General features: G+C 44.8%; 1 protein-coding gene across 1 annotated transcript in view; it reads left to right on the plus strand.

Moving 5' to 3' along the window:
- GABRB1 (gamma-aminobutyric acid type A receptor beta1 subunit) overlaps positions 1 to 14,062 on the plus strand; it is a 273,995-nt gene extending 259,933 nt beyond the window's left edge. The window contains exon 10 of the transcript XR_004000482.1: positions 13,575 to 14,062. The gene's annotated coding sequence lies outside the window, so the exon portion shown is untranslated. The remainder of the gene's footprint in view (positions 1 to 13,574) is intronic.
- The last annotated feature ends 2,026 nt before the right edge of the window (positions 14,063 to 16,088 follow it).

Here is a 16,088-nt window from a genome sequence, read left to right on the forward strand (position 1 = left end):
TCATGTTTTTAGGTAAGCAAGATGCACAGGCTGAGCAATGCTGCATAACTATGAAGACTACGTCAACTGCCATTCATACTCATCAAAACAAATATTGAGATAAATACCATAGGTAGTTAAAAAGCGGGTGGCTAACAAAGATGACCCTTAACAGGAGCCAGCTAAAAGCTGATCTCCACTGAACTGGAATGGATTAGTATTCTCAATCTAGCGGCTTTACCACCAGTTGACATTATGTCATTTAGTATGGTTGTCGTTAATTTTTAGATTGCCTTGTCATTATTATTTTTGGACATTCGTCTTAAGGATCGACCCTTCTTCCAGTCCAGAGAACAGGCTCCTGTCCTGGAGCCCTCTGAGGAATTCCCCAGCTGCAGGAAAGGTATGGGTTATACACAGCCATAGATTACTGGGCAGAGAAGGGCCACATCGGAGGCAGGAGAGTCTGTAGCCTGTTATGCTAGAGCAATTCTGGACTGTGGAGGTGGCACTAAGTTAAAGTAGTCCTTGAGGCTACTGCAACCCCAGAGCACCCAAAATTCCAAGCACAGATGTGGCGTAAAGTCACCTTTGCAATCAGTCCTCCTGGACTGCGTCTTCTTTGTTGTGACTTCTGAGAGGTGCAGCACAATATCAGACCCCAAACCTACATCTCACCCATCAACCACAAAAAAGCAGAACATGTAATTAGGGTTGCCAGGTGTTCAGTTTTCAATGGAACGCCTGGTCAAAAGGGATCCTGGCGGCTCCGGTCAGCACCGCCAACCAGGCTGTTAAAAAAGTCTGGTCAGCAGTGCTGTGGGTCTAAGGCAGGCTAGTCCCTACTGCTCTGACACCGCACTGCACCCCGGAAATGGCCAGCAGGTCTGGCTCCTAGGTGCGGGGAGGGGGGCGGCGACGGGGCTCCGCACGCTGTCCTCACGGATTGCACCAGCTCTGCACTCCCATTGGCCGGGAACCACAGCCAATGGGAGCTGGGGTGCGGTGCCTGTTGGCAAGAGCAGCACACAGAGCCTCCTGCCCCACCTCTCTCCCCCATGTAGGAGCCTGACCTGCTGGTCATTTCTGGGGCACAGCACGGTGCCAGGATAGGTAGGGAGCCTGCCTTAGCCTCACTGTGCTACAGATAAGGAGCCACCCAAGGTAAGCCCATGTCCCAACCCCAAGCCCCAGCCTTGAGTCCCCCCAAACCCAGAGCTCCCTCCCACACCCCAAACCACTCAGCTCCAGCCCCACATCAGAGTCCACACCCCCAGCCCCATCTCAACCCTGAGCCTCCGCCTGCACCCCCAACTGCTGCCCCAGCCCAGTGAAAGTGAATGAGGGTGGGGGAGAGCGAGCCACCAAGGGAGGGTGAATGTAGTGAGTGGGGGGACAGAGCCTCAGGGAAGGGGTGGAGCTAAGGTGTTTAGTTTGTGCAGTTAGAAAGTTGGCAACCCAACATGTAATGGAGTCTCTGAAAGTAAAAATCCTAAGTGTGGATGGCCTGGACTAGTACTATTGCAACAGAAGAGCTTTGCTGAGTTTATTGCAGTTTTTTACAGCAAAACACTCACCAAGCTAAAAAAAAGATGCAGTCCAGTAAAACCTGATATTTTGTGCAAATTGATATCGATAATACAGCCCAAATCAAAATATCACTTTGATCATAAATATGAACTCTGTAGCCAGCCCCCCAGACTAAAATAACTCCCAGATGAAACGTGAAAAGCTTGCATTGCCTAGCAATCTGAAATGAAATCAATATTTAGTGCTTCCTTTCACCCAAAATTACAGACTTTAGCTGTGACAAGGTTGGGACTCACCACCACAGTGCCTCCCACTAGTTGCTCCAGGAAGTGCTCAGTCCAGTGGAGCACCTCTCCTGGTGGTGTCTCGCCCATTGTCTCACCCTTGCTTGGCGCCTGAGCCGCGTCACTCTTCAGCCTGTGGCATCCTCTTCTGGACTACTGCCCTCCGGCAGTGCCCCTTAGTCCATCCACACCCCCTTCCGGGGGAGAGGGTGTGATCAGCAGTCTCTCTACACCTCAGTCACCATGTCCAACCACACACCCCAAAGTCTAATCCCTCCAGTCAGGGATCTGGCATAGTCTGTGATGGCTGCTCCCCATGGCCGATGGCAGGGTGTACTGCAAGGAGGGAAGGGGGGGGAAAACACAGGCCTGCCCACTACTCTGGGTCCCAACCCAGGGACCCTCTAGTGGCAGCCGTCCTGCCCTCCTTCTCTCCCTCCGTCTGTCCACGTCCCTGGGCTGCTTCCCCTTTGGCCCCTCGCACCACCTAGGCCCTTCCCCTCAGTGCCTGCAGTCTGGCAGACACCAGGCTGCGGGCCTGCCCAGCATTGCATTGGTGCTGGTGCTGGTGCTGGTGCTCTGGAGACAGATCTTTCCCTCTCAAAGGCCTGGGACAGACTGCCTACTGCTGTTCTGGGCAGCCTTTATATATGGCTGAGCCTGGCCCTGATTGGCTGTCTCCAATCTGGGCCCCAATTGGCTCTCAATAAGGCCTTTTCTTATTGGCTGTTCATCTGCACAGACCCACTGGCCTGCTGCCGCCTAAATTCTCAGGGAGTAGGGCAGCCGCCGCACTACAAGCCAATACAAAGTTTGCAGGCTGTTTTGCTAAAGACTATTTTCATAGTAAGTATCAAGACTGCTTTGCGATGTGATAACATTCCATCAGCAAGGCATACAAAACACAGAAAAATTACGTGCTATCAACGACATGTCTCGAAAATGTTTGAGTTAAGCTGAGGTACAGAGTGATAAAACATGGCTTTTCTTGTAAATCCAAAATGTACAAAACACATGTACCACTGAATAATGCGTGGTGTTCAAATCAGACAAATGTACCAAACCTAGTACAAGTACAACAGCAACTGCTACTTGCCATTTCCAAACACCTCAGACTTCATTCTCTAACTTCTATAGACTTCATTTCTTTTGAATACAACAAACTATGTTTTGTAACATCCTGGCACACACAATATTAGAAATGTAGGGCTGGAAGGGACCTTGATGCTCATCATGTCCAGCACCCTGTGCTGAGTCAGGACCAAGTATACCTAGACAATCCCAGTCAACCTCTTCCTAAAAACCTCCGTGTGATGGGATTCCACAGCCTCCATTGGAAACCTGTTCCAGTGCTTAACTACCCTTATAGTAAGCAAGTTTTTCCTAATATCTAATTAAAATCTCCCTTGCCACAGATTAAGCCTATTATTTCTTATCCTACCTTCTGTGGACCTGGAGAAAAATTAATCATCATCCTTCTTTATAACTGCCCTTAATGTACTTGAAGATTTATCAGGTCCTCCTCAATCTTCTTTCCTCAAGATTAAACATGCTGGGTTTTTTAACCTTTCCTCATAAGTCAGGTTTTCCAAACATTTTATCATTTTTGAAATTGGGTCAATTTTATAAACATCGATCTTTAGAAAACAATTTTTTACAGTCAATCATGTATGTCCCCACTAAGCACAGTAGGTTGGTGGAGTGCATCCTCAATACTGTGACTAGCATCAACTCACAGAGTGGTGCACTGTGGGTAGCTATCCCACAGTGCCTGCTGCCCATTGGAATTCTGGGTTAAGCTCCCAATGCATGATGGGGCAAAAACATTGTCATGGGTGATTTGGGGTACATGTCATCAGTCTCCCCATCTTCCCTCCCTCCCTGAAAGCAACGGCAAACAATCGTTCTGTGGCTTTTTTCCTGGGTTACCCATGCAGACGCCATAGCACGGCAAGCATGGAACCCACTCAGCTCACCACTGCTGTTTTGAGCATTGTAAACACCTCGCACATTATCCTGCAGTATGTGCAGAACCTGGCTAGGGGACAAGGACAATTGTGAGGAGGACATGGACACAGACATTCCTGAAAGCATGGAATGTGGCAATTGGGACATCATGGCAGCAGCGGGGCAGGTTGATACAGTGGAACGCTGATTCTGGGCCTGGCAAACAAGCACAGACTGGTGGGACTACATAGTGTTGCAGATATGGGATGATTCCCAGTGGCTGAGAAACTTTCGTATGAGTAAGGCCACTTTCATGGAACTGTGCAAGTTGCTTTTCCCCACCCTGAAGCACAGGAATACCAAGATGAGACCTGCCCTGACAGCTGAGAAGCGAGTGGCGATAGCCCTGTGGAAGCTTGCATCACCTGACTGCTACCGGTCAGTCGGGAATCAATTCAGAGTGGGCAAATCTACTGTGGGACTGCTGTGAATCCAATTAGCCAAGGCAATCAGTAACCTTCTGCCAGTAAGGATAGTGATTGTGGGAAATGTGCAGGTCATAGTGGCTGGCTTGCTGCAATGGAGTTCCCTAACTGTGGTGGAGCGATAGACGGAACGCATATCCCTATCTTGGCACCGGACCACTTGCCAATCAGTACATAAACCACAAGGGGTACTTCTCAATGGTGCTGCAAACACTGGTGGATCACAAGGGACGTTTCACCGACATCAGCATGGGATGGCGGGGAAAGGTGCATGATGCTCACATCTTTAGCAACTCCAGGCTGTTCAAACATCTGCAAAAAGGGACTTACTTCGGGGATGTTGAAATGCCAATAGTTATCCTTGGGGACCCAGTCTACCCCTTGCTCCCATGGCTCATGAAGCCATACACAGACAGCCTGGAAAGTGGTAAGAAGCAGTTCAACTATAGGCTGAGAAAGTGCAGAATGGTGGTAGAATGTGTCTGCGGCTGTTTAAAAGCTCTCTGGCGCTGTTTGCTGACTAGGTTAGACCTCAGCGCAACCAATATTCCCACTGATGTTGCTGCTTGCTGTGTGCTCCACAATATCTGTGAGAGTAAGGGGGAGACGTTTATAGCGGGGTGGGAGGTTGAGGAAATTGCCTGGTGGCCAATTTTGAACAATCAGACACCGGGGCCATTAGAAGAGCACATCTAGGTGCACTGTGCATCAGAGAGGCTTTGAAAACCAGTTTCATGACTGGCCAGGGCTACTGTGTGACAGTTTCTCCCTGATGCTAAACCGCCCCCTTTGAGGAATTTACTTCCCTGTAAGCCAATCCCCCTCCCCCTTCGACCACAGCTGGCAAAGGAAATAAAGTCCCTATGGGTTTGAATCCATGCATTCTTTATTTATTTAAAAAAAAGTGAGATCACTGACAAGGTAGCCCACATGGGGTGGGGGAGGAGGGAAGGACAAGGCCACATTGCTTATTATAGCCACACTACAAATCAAAACTGTTTGAATGACAGCCTTCTGTTGCCTGGGCCATCCTCTGGAGTGGAGTGGCTGGCTGCCTGGAGCCTCCCCTGCCACGTTCTTGGGCATCTGGGTGAGGAGGATATGGAACTTGAGGAGGAGGGCAGGCAGTTATACAATGGATGCAGCAGCGGTCTGTGCTCTTGTTGCCTTTCCTGCAGCTCCATCAGACGCCTGATCATGCCTGTTTGCTCTCCAAATTAGCCTCAGCATCTCGTCCTGTTTGTTCTGATCATGCTCACTGAATGCTTTCCTGGCCTCTGCAACTGAATGCCTCCATGCATTCAGCTGTGCCCTATCAGTGTGGGAGGACTGCATGACCTCAGAAAACATGTCATCACGAGAGCATTTTTTTCACCTCCTAAATTATGATAAACCCCAGGACGGAGATGATACAGGGAGCATAGAAACATTTGCACCCGCGGGGGGATAAAAAGGGAGAATAAAATTTAAGAAGATACATTTCTGAGAACAAAAAGGGGAGACTCGTTTCAAAGTGAATCAAGCAATTCACAACAGACAGCACATGTGCTTCAGGTACAAGGTCGCATTTTGCCTTTTATATTGAGTGCCCGCCGGTATGGTGACATACCACACACAGCTGGGCAACAGAATTCAGTTTCCGGCAGCCATGGTAAGCCAAAGGGTACGCGTGGTTGGCTTCTTCTGCCTTCAGAACATGTGGGAATGGTTTCAAACTGCAGCACCCTCCTTTCCCATAGCAAGCAATGCTGGTTGGGTTTGCCATTTAAAAGGAGGGGGATGCGGTTTTGGGTTGAATGTGAAGCACATCCCTCCCCCACCCCACGTGACTTTTCTCTGGGATGATCCCATTTAGCCAAGCACAAACAGCCCAGCATGAACGGAGTCTATACACTGGAATAGATTGCCTAGGGAAGTTGTGGAATCTCCATCTCTGGAGATATTTAAGAGTAGGTTAGATAAATGTCTATTAGGGATGGTCTAGACAGTATTTGGTCCTGCCATGAGGGCAGGGGACTGGACTCGATGACCTCTCGAGGTCCCTTCCAGTCCTAGAGTCTATGAGTCTATGAGTCTATACTGTTCCCTTACAAAAATTCCCCTATTTCAATCAGGTGACCATGAATATCACATCACTCTCCTGAGGCTGACACAGAAAGATAAAGACTGAATGTTGCATCAATGTGACCAAAACCCAGGACCATTCGCTGCCATGCTTTGTGCTGCAATGATTCCAAACTATGCTACTGGCTTGGCATAGTAAAGTGTGCTACCGTGGAGGATAAAATAAGGCAGCCCTCCCCAGAAACCTTCTGCAAAGGCTTTCAGAGTACCTCCAGGAGAGCTTCATGGAGATGTCCCTGGAGGATTCCCGCTCCATCCCAGACACGTTAAAATTTTCCAGTAGCTGTACTGGCCGCAAATGCATCTCAATTCTTAGGCAAATCGAACATTAAACACAATTGCTTTAAACCCCTGTAGTGTAGTTACAAATGTGCACTCACCAGAGGTGCCTCTCTACCTTCATGATCTGGGAACCTGCCTTGGGAGGGTATTGGCTCCAGGGTGATGAAAAGGTCCTGGCTGCTGGGAGAAAGGATTCTCCGCTTACCTGCTGCGCATTCTCCCCTCCACCTCCTAATCCACAAAATCCTCCTCCATGTTGCGTGAGACTCTCCCCTTGCAGGTGTCCACGGACAGTGGTGAGGTAGTGGTAGGATCCATAGAATGGCATGCAGCTGATCATAGAAACGGCATATGGGGCTCTGAACGGAGCGACCATTTGCCTGTTTTGACTTGTGGTAGGCTTGCCTGAGCTTCTTAACTTTCAAGTAGCACTGCTGTGTGTCCATAGCGTAGCCTCTTTCCACCATGCCCTGTGCGATTTTGGCATATATATTAACATTCTTCTTTTTGTTTGGGAGTTCTGCCTGCACAGATTCTTCTCCCCATACAGCAATCAGATCCAGTGTCTCCCATTCACTCCATGCTGGAGCTCGTTTACGATTCTGGGACTGCATGGTCACCTGTGCTGCTGAGCTCGCCACGCTGACCAAACAGGAATTGAAATTCAAAATTTCATGGGGCTTTTCCTGTGTACCTGGCTAGTGGATCAGATTTGAAAGTGCTGTCCGGAGTGGTCAGATTGGAGCACTCTGGGATAGCTCCCGAAGGCCAATACCATAGATTTGCACGACGCTGTGTCTGCACTAGCCCAAATTTTACCCAAGAAGGTCGATTTTAGCACTGCCCCCCTCACTGGGGAGTAATAGAGCAGTCAATTTTAAGAGCCCTTTAGGTTGACGGAACGGGGTTGGCTGTGTAGCCACATTACTTATAAAATTGACCTAACGCAGCTAAATTCGACCTAACTTCGTAGTGTAGACCAGGGCTAATTGTAGTACTTTGCCCTTCTCTAATTAATTCATCTCGATTTCAGACCAATACCCATTTCTAAAGGTCAACTTGAATTCTAATCCTGTCCTCCAAAGTGCTCAACCCCTTCCAGCCTGGTGTCATCTGCAAATTTTATAAGCATACTCTCCATTTCATTATCCAAGTCATTAATGAAAATATTAACTACTATGAGACTCAGGACAGACCCCTGTGGGACTCTGATAAATACATGAACCAATTTGACAGTGAACCACTGAACCCTATTCTTTGAGTATGATCTTTCAGACAGTTGTGCACTCATCTAATAGTAATTTCATCTGGACCACATTTCCCTAGTTTATGAAGTCGTCATGTGGGACTAAGACATACAAGCTCTCCTCCTATCCACTAGGCCAGTATCTCTGCCGAAGAAGTAACTAAGATGGCAAACTCCACCCTTCCCCAGGATGATTTGGGGAAATCTCTCTGAGAGTAACTTCAGAGTCTCCTCCCCATCAGCACCCCTAATGCAGGGAAGCATTCATGCTGTTTGTTGTTAATAAATATTTAATCAGAAATTATGCAGATTTTTGCTCCCACGAACCAGACATAGGCTTGCCAGCTTGAGATGCAGAAAAAACAGCAACTACCCACCACAACCAATAGAAACTGGCCACTGGTCACCAACTCCTCTTCCCCTCAACAAAAAGTGTCCTAGGGCCAACTATAGCTAATTATTGCTAAAATGTTTTTGAGAACCATTTTATACCAAAACCAAACCAAAAATGTGTATTTTTATGATATTTCTAACCTTATCCTAACACAGCTCTGCAGTGTAGGCCACAGGGCTGTGAATTGTAGAGCAAACTGACATATCCCAAGTGACAAAAAATTGCACATCAAATTTTTTCCACCATCAAGTCAGTACAAAACCAGCCAGGAGGCAACCCTAATGAGATGACCAAGATTAAGCTCCAGCTTCAGCGAATTAAGTTTTGTGATTAATGGATTTACAAAACCACCAGAACTTTGTAAAAATATAAAGCTCATAGAACTTGTTGTGAATGGTTAAATGAGCCACATGATAGCAAACACTCAGATACAACAACCACATAACACAGGGTCTGTCAAGGTATTTTTCCCACTTTGAACTTTAGCGTCCAGGAAGTGGGGACCTGCATGTACCCTTTTAAGCTTAATTTCTAGCTTAGATCTGATAGCGCTGCCACCAACCAGAAATTCCAGTGTCAGGTACACTCCCTGTCCCCCCAAAATCTTCCCTGGGGAACCCAAGACCCAAACCCCTTGGGTCTTAAAACAAAGAGAAATAAACCATTCCCCCTCCTTTCCCCCTCCCAGACTTTCCCCTCCCTGGGTTACCCTGAGAGATTACACTGATCCAAACTCCTTGGACCTTAAAACAGAGAGGAATTAACCTTCCCCCTCCTCCTTTCTCCCCACCAATCCCTGGTGAGTTCAGACCCAATCCCCTTGGGTCTTAAACAAGGGAAAAAATCAATCAGGTTCTTAAAAAGAAAGCTTTTAATTAAAGAAAGAAAAAAGTAAAAATTATCTCTGTAAAATCAAGATGGAAAATGTTTACAGGGTCTTCAGTTTATATAGACTAGAGGGACTTCCTGCCCCTTAGCCTGAGATATAAGTTACAGCAAACAGAGGTAAAACTCCTTCCAGCAAAATACACATTCACAAGTTAAGAAAAAAACATAAGACTAATCCACCTTTTCTGGCTAGTAGGTACTATTTTGAACATGAAAGACTGTTTCAGAAAGATTGGAGAAACCTGGTTGCACGTCTGGCCCCTCTTAGCCCCAAGAGCGAACAAAGAACAAAACAAACAGCACAAACAAAGACTTCTCTCCACAGAGATTTGAAAGTATCTTGTCCCTCCATCGGTCCTCTGGTCAGGTGTCAGCCAGGTTCACTAAGCTTCTTAACTCTTTACAGGTAAAGAGACATTAACTCTTAACCATCTGTTTATGACAGGGTCACTCTGTGAATATGTCCAGTTCTTGTTAGGAAAAGAGAAATGGATGTAAAAACAAAGTATGACTGTCAAGGGTTTTTCCCCCACTTTGAACTTTAGAGTAAAAATGTGGGGGACTTGCATGGACCCTTCTAAACTTAATTCCTACCTTAGATCTGGTACGCTGCCACCAGCCAGAAGTCTGTGTCTGGCACACTTCTGTTCCCCCAAAACCTTCCCTGGGGAACCCAAGATCGAAACTCCTTGGATCTTAAAACAAAGAGGAATTAACCATCCCCCCTTCCTTTTCCCCCCCACCAATCCCTGGTGAGTTTAGACTCACCAGGGATTTTAAAACAAGGAAAAATCAATCAGGTTCTTAAAAAGAAAGCTTTTAATTAAAGAAAGAAAAGGTAAAATTTATCTCTGTAAAATCAGGATCGAAAATGCTTTACAGGGTACTCAGATTCATAGAGACTAGAGGGACTCCCCCCGCCACCTAGCCTGAGATTCAAAGTTACAGCAAACAGAGGTAAAAATCCTTCCAGCAAAAAGACACATTTACAAGTTAAGAAAACAAACATAAGACTAATCTGCTTTGCCTAGCTATTACTTACTATTTTGAAACATGAAAGACTGATTCAGAAAGATTGGGAAGCCTGGGTGTACATCTTGTCCCTCTCAGTCCCGAGAGCGAACAACGAACCAACCAAACAGCACAAACAAAGACTTCCCTCCACAGAGATTTGAAAGTATCTTGTCCCCCTATTGGTCCTTTGGTCAGGTGTCAGCCAGGTTCACTGAGCTTCTTAACCCTTTACAGGTAAAAGAGACATTAACCCTTAACTATCTGTTTATGACAATGACATACACTATTGTGTAAAATTCTGGAATTCTGTAACTTTGAACCATGAAGTGCAGGGCTCAGAATAAGATGTGTGAATGAGAAAGTGAGAAAGTCAAGTTTAAGGATCCCCAACACCCTTCTCCAGTCATTTGCATCTCATTTTTGCCATGGAAAGTAGCATTTTGCCATATTAAAGTTCCTCAACGTGTTCAAGCTAAGCTAAGCAAAGCAGGGTGCATGGTTTTAAAAGGCAAGAATCTCTATTAATAAACAGAATTGCCCAATCAGTGCTGTAGTCTCCTGTTTTAAATAATATTTTAAAGTTCAACATAAAATAGAGCTGTCCTATGCAATTGTAAGCTGGGTAACAGGCACCTGCTTGTGTCTGATCCTGTGTGGGTGGGCAAGGAGGCAGGCAACACAAGAGGCCTATCCACCCCTCTTTACACACCTTCAGGGATGGCACAGTCACAGTCTTTGCATTCCATAAAGTACAGCTGTGTGAAGCTAGTTCCCATAGCCACTCATCACAATGACAGGCCTCATATTGCTAGGCACAAGTGGGAGAACATTCTGGGCCTTGTAACAAGGTGGCTCAGTGACTGCACTCCTCCTGGGACAGTTACACCTCCACTCCAGGACTCAGGCGCAGCTGTGTCTGTGAAACACAATCAAGGCCTGGCTCTATGCGCTAGTCACCCTCTTGTATCATCATACATTGCAAGGGATGTAAATATTACAGAATGTGTCCCAATACATGTTAAACAAAGAAGACATTCCATAATACATGTGAAATACATACCATCAAAAAGGACGAAACAGAATTTTCTCTGCTGATAATGTACCCAGAACAATCTCCAGCTCTCAAAATAACTATAAATTCACACACATTGATTCATCAACTGCGAATCAATTAACAATCAACACAAAAAATTAGACTCCAGCACCAATTCCACCCTTCAGAAGGCCTGAGTTAGGCCTTACAATATGCGCTGAAAGTCATTTTTCAGATCTTTCAAACCAAGAAGAGAAAATGAATTCCAATGGAGAGCTTATTGCTGAAGACACCCTGTCTCTAGCCTCAAAGACAATCAAATCTAGGCACTATCAGATCAAGTGACCCAGCTAATCTGAACTGCCAAGCCTGGGGCATGAGGGGAGCATGAAGAAAAAGGAAGTTTGCCACATACACAGGACTCAAACCATAAATCTAACTCAACACCTTAAGTTGCACCTGGAAATAAATGGGAAGAAGAGAATGCATTCCTGTGGCACTCAGGGGTAAGGTGCTCCATACACAAAACATTTAAAGTGACCAAGCAGCCAGAATACGCACTAACTGAAGTTTCCGAGTGGTCTTCAAGGATAGGCCTAGGTCGACCACATTCCAAAATTCCCATCTAGAGTTGATAACATAATTACTACAGCAAAGTCCATTAGGAAGCAGTTGCAACTTCCTTACCAACCAATGAAGGAAAAAAGCCCTCTGGGTCACCATTGTAATCTGGACATCTAGAAGCAACCACAAATCCAAAGTGACTCCTAGATTGCAAACATTAGTAACAAACACTAGGCATTTGCCTTCTATTAAAAGAGCAGATAACATTTCCACCACACCCTCCAGCATTGCTTTCTTACAGATTCCTACTATCAACTATGTCTTATGTATATTAAGTTTCACCCAGCTAGCTCTTATCCAAATACCTGACACTAGGAAAACAATCACTCATACCATGGAATTCCAGTGAAAGAGGCATAGAGATGAGTGCCATCAGCATACTGAAGGCATTGCAAACCCAAACCATTTCCCCTTGTGACCTCTGACACAGACTAAAATAGGCAGGTGATAAACAGAGCACTGTGGTACCCTGCTTAGAAAAGGCCAAACTCTAGTCTCACTCTGAGCAGCCTTATCCAAAACATATAATGGAAAGTCTACAATGAGAAACACTAAACTCTATACCTGAGTAAAGTCAACCATTTTTTTTCCCAAGCGATCACCTGGAAGAGCTCCATTTATTGGGACCTTCCACAATGTGAAGAAGCAGCTATTCTTTGCCTCTATTGTAGCCAGCGCATAGGATTGAATTAATTCAGAATACAATTTTGCTAATGGTATTCTCCGTCATTCTTGCTTCATCTATCACAAGTCATTTGTGCATAACAGTGACTTGTAGAGGATGGAACAAAGGGAGAGGAAACATGATGGAGAAAGCAGCACTGAGAATGTGAAAATCTAGGGAGAGTAGGTCTATGAAAGGAATAATTCAATAATGTATGTTATTTGCATTCAAACTCCTTATTGAGTTATATATAAAGTCTTAAGGGAAAACAGAACCCGATTACAGTGTATAGATTGCAGTGTTGGCTTGTTTCCCCCCGTTATAACTACCCTTTTCTTTAAAAACAGAGACAGGCATTCTTACCTTGGGGTAGCACTTTAGTGAAGTTTTCTCTATAACCAGCATTTGCTGCTAGTTGTTGGACTCCATTTTGGGTCCTATAGGGGGACTTGTAAGTGCTGCTACTTATACCTTTGTACAGTATCATCTAGTGTTAGGAATGCAGTATTGCAAAGGTGGCACCACTGCAGCTTCCCATTTAAACTAATTGGCTAAAGTAATAAGATAAGAGACTATAAAGTTGGTTTCCAACACTAGACACATACTTTTTGGTAGGCTTTAGTCTAGTTTGAGAACTTTTTCTAGTCTTGGGAACTCATTGTAGTTTAAGAATGTTGCTTTAGTGAGAGGCTCACAGCCTAGATTAGGTCCCAGTGCTGGTTAGATTTTTAGCTAAGGATTTTAGTGGATGTCTTCTGGACCCTAAAGCTGGATTTTATAAAGGGGTGGCTACATAGGTGTGGAAAGTAGGGGTGGGGAGGGCTGCAGTACCCTCAGGTTTTATGCAGGGCTGCTGGCTCTGTCCCCTGCTCCCTAGGTGCTGGATCCACACACAAAACCTGGGGGTGCTTCCCACACCTATGCCCTACTCCCAGCCCTCTGTTTCTATTTCTATTTCTTCCAGAATTCTGTAATTTAAAATGTATATTTTTAGGGTTCTTGCATTAAAACCCCTTATTTTGATACTTACAGTGGCTTCCTGGTTACATTTGATCTTACTTCTCTTTACTATATTTACAGATCTGTTATCCACATTTCCTGCACTACCACAATATGACCATTTGTTTAGGAGCCCCGCACTGATAATTAATGAAAAGGATGGTCATAATATCCCACCAAACTATTAACAGAGTGGCCCAGGGGCTGAACAGGAAACATTCTCAGAGTAGTTAGTTAATAATCTCCAGAGGCAGAATAAAACAGGCAACTTAAATCTGACATTCCCTAACTGCAAGTAAAGTTACCATGGACTGCTCATGTGGTACTGAAGCCCAGACTGAACTGTAAGTATTTTGTTTACTCCTTATGACATTAGTAACTTTTTATTTTATAACTCTTTTTGTATTTCTTAACTTCTTAAGATAGGATAACCTCTTGCCTCGGGCAGAACTGGTGCCAGTCTCACAATCATCCCCTTTTGGCCTTGTCTACCTATTACTTTCTTATTTTGGCGGGACCTGCCCAATTGCTGCGAAGAGCCGGATGTGCCGCCCCTTTCCGTTGGCCGCCCCAAGCACCCCTTGCTGGGTTGTGCCTGCAGCTGGCCCTGGCCGTAACAGCTGTGGGAATTTTTGAGCAAAATGTATAGTCTGTTGAGCATCCTGTATTTTCTCCCACAAAGCATCCTAAAATGTAAGGCCTTGGTAAATTATTAGTGTGTAAAGGGACCTTACCGTACATAAAAAGAATCAGGTCTAAAAATTTTAAGAAAGAATTAAATAATTAAAAAACTTCACAGACTAACTTGGTATGCTCACAAAAGTACTCTTCCAGCAACCAATGAAGTCAAAATCTCTACATCACTAATTTTCATTACAAATTTTAATCCACTATTCAATGCATGAATATAATTGCACATGCTTTAGGACAAGCAGTGACTGAGTATATTTCACCTTATTTGTTACCAGAAAGGCTAACACCAGAAATGTATATTTTAATTGCAGACTCAAATAAATTGCAATTTTTTTATAATAAAGCTATTTTGGCTACACCATTGCTTTGTTACAAAAGCAAATTTTTTGCAGTAATAATTTCTGCACCTACAGTGTAAGGGTGTGGTCTTGCTCCCAATGAATCTATAGTAAACCTCCCATTCACTTCAATAGAACAGGATTAAGTCCTAAGTGATTAATCAAGAAAACCATTACATTTGTGGTTTTTGTTTGTTTTTTTGGAAAAGGGAAGACTTCTATGAAATGGAAAAACCTACTGTATGTACTTGTTCATAAGCTCAATTTTTTAAGTAAAAAAGGGAAGCATCAGAGAAGGGGGTTGGCTTATGAATGGGTATAGAGGAAGAGGTGGGACACAGCCTTCTCCCCCCACCAAACAGAGGATAAGGAGAGGCAGCACAGCCAGGGAAGAGGTGGGGCTAGAGTCTCTCGTCTTCTGGCCATGCTGCTCTCCCCCCAGCCTCCAAAGCAGCTGCAGCTTCAGGGCTTGTAGGCTGCAGCAGTGCCGCTCGACCCACCAGAGCAGGCTGTGGCCAGGCCAGAGACATCCTCCCCTGGCCCTCCCCAGATAAGGTGGGAAGGGATGGGATGGGGAAAGTGTGGGTGTCCCAGGCTAGAGTCATGTGGGGGTGGTCACAGGGGTTACTCCCCTGACCCCAGCTTCCCCCAAAAAAATTCCCAATCAGTTGCTGTCCTGGCCCGTCAGGGTAAGCCGCTGGTGGGCCAGGACACTTTGTTTACTTAGGTTAACTTCTGTGCCAGCAGATGCTCGAGGTAAACAGTCTGACTCGCCAACAGCTTATCCTGATGGCCCAGGAGCCAAAGTTTGCTGACCCCTGAATTATAGGGTCAGCTTATGAATGGGTCATAAAAATTTGTCATTTTACTTATTCATAAATGACCCAGCTTATGATCAAATATATTCAGTAATTTAATTAATGTCAAGGGAGGACACAGAGACTAATTTCACTTATAATTAACTTTTCTACTTTGTATCAAGACATGCTGCATTTTCTGATTCAAATTGCAGGTCTGTCATTGCAGTGTAAATTTGTGTAGATGCTTTTTACATGTTGAAATACAATTTTCATAGTGTGTGTGCACTACATGTACCCTTTTTTGTTTGGGATTTTTGTTCAAATATTCTACTGTACAGTTACTTTTATTATTATTACATGCTTAAAAGATCTAAACAAGGTACCGTTAGAATATCTTGCTGCTACAAAAGCTGATGTTTATATTTACCTGAGTTACTTTCCTGAACTAGATTCTACATTTTGATATATGACAATTTCCATAAAGGTCTCAATACTGTGACTTTTACGTACAGTGACGTAAGCAGAAATGGACCAAATTGTGCAGTTGTTATTCAGACAAAACTTCCACTGACTTTAATAGAAAATTTGTCTAAGTAAGAGAGGCAAATCATGCAAAATTGCAAAAGTAGCCATGCAATTGCCAAAACCATGAGGAAAACTATGTGAAAAAAGTGTGTTCAGTCAAAGAGGAGGTATGTCTTCAAAGATGCAGAAAACCAACCCTTGCATGGTCAGTAATAATAAAGAATGAGCAACATCTGTAG

The sequence above is a fragment of the Gopherus evgoodei genome, chromosome 5 (assembly GCF_007399415.2).
Source record: "Gopherus evgoodei ecotype Sinaloan lineage chromosome 5, rGopEvg1_v1.p, whole genome shotgun sequence".
NCBI classification, from domain to species: Eukaryota; Metazoa; Chordata; order Testudines; family Testudinidae; genus Gopherus; species Gopherus evgoodei.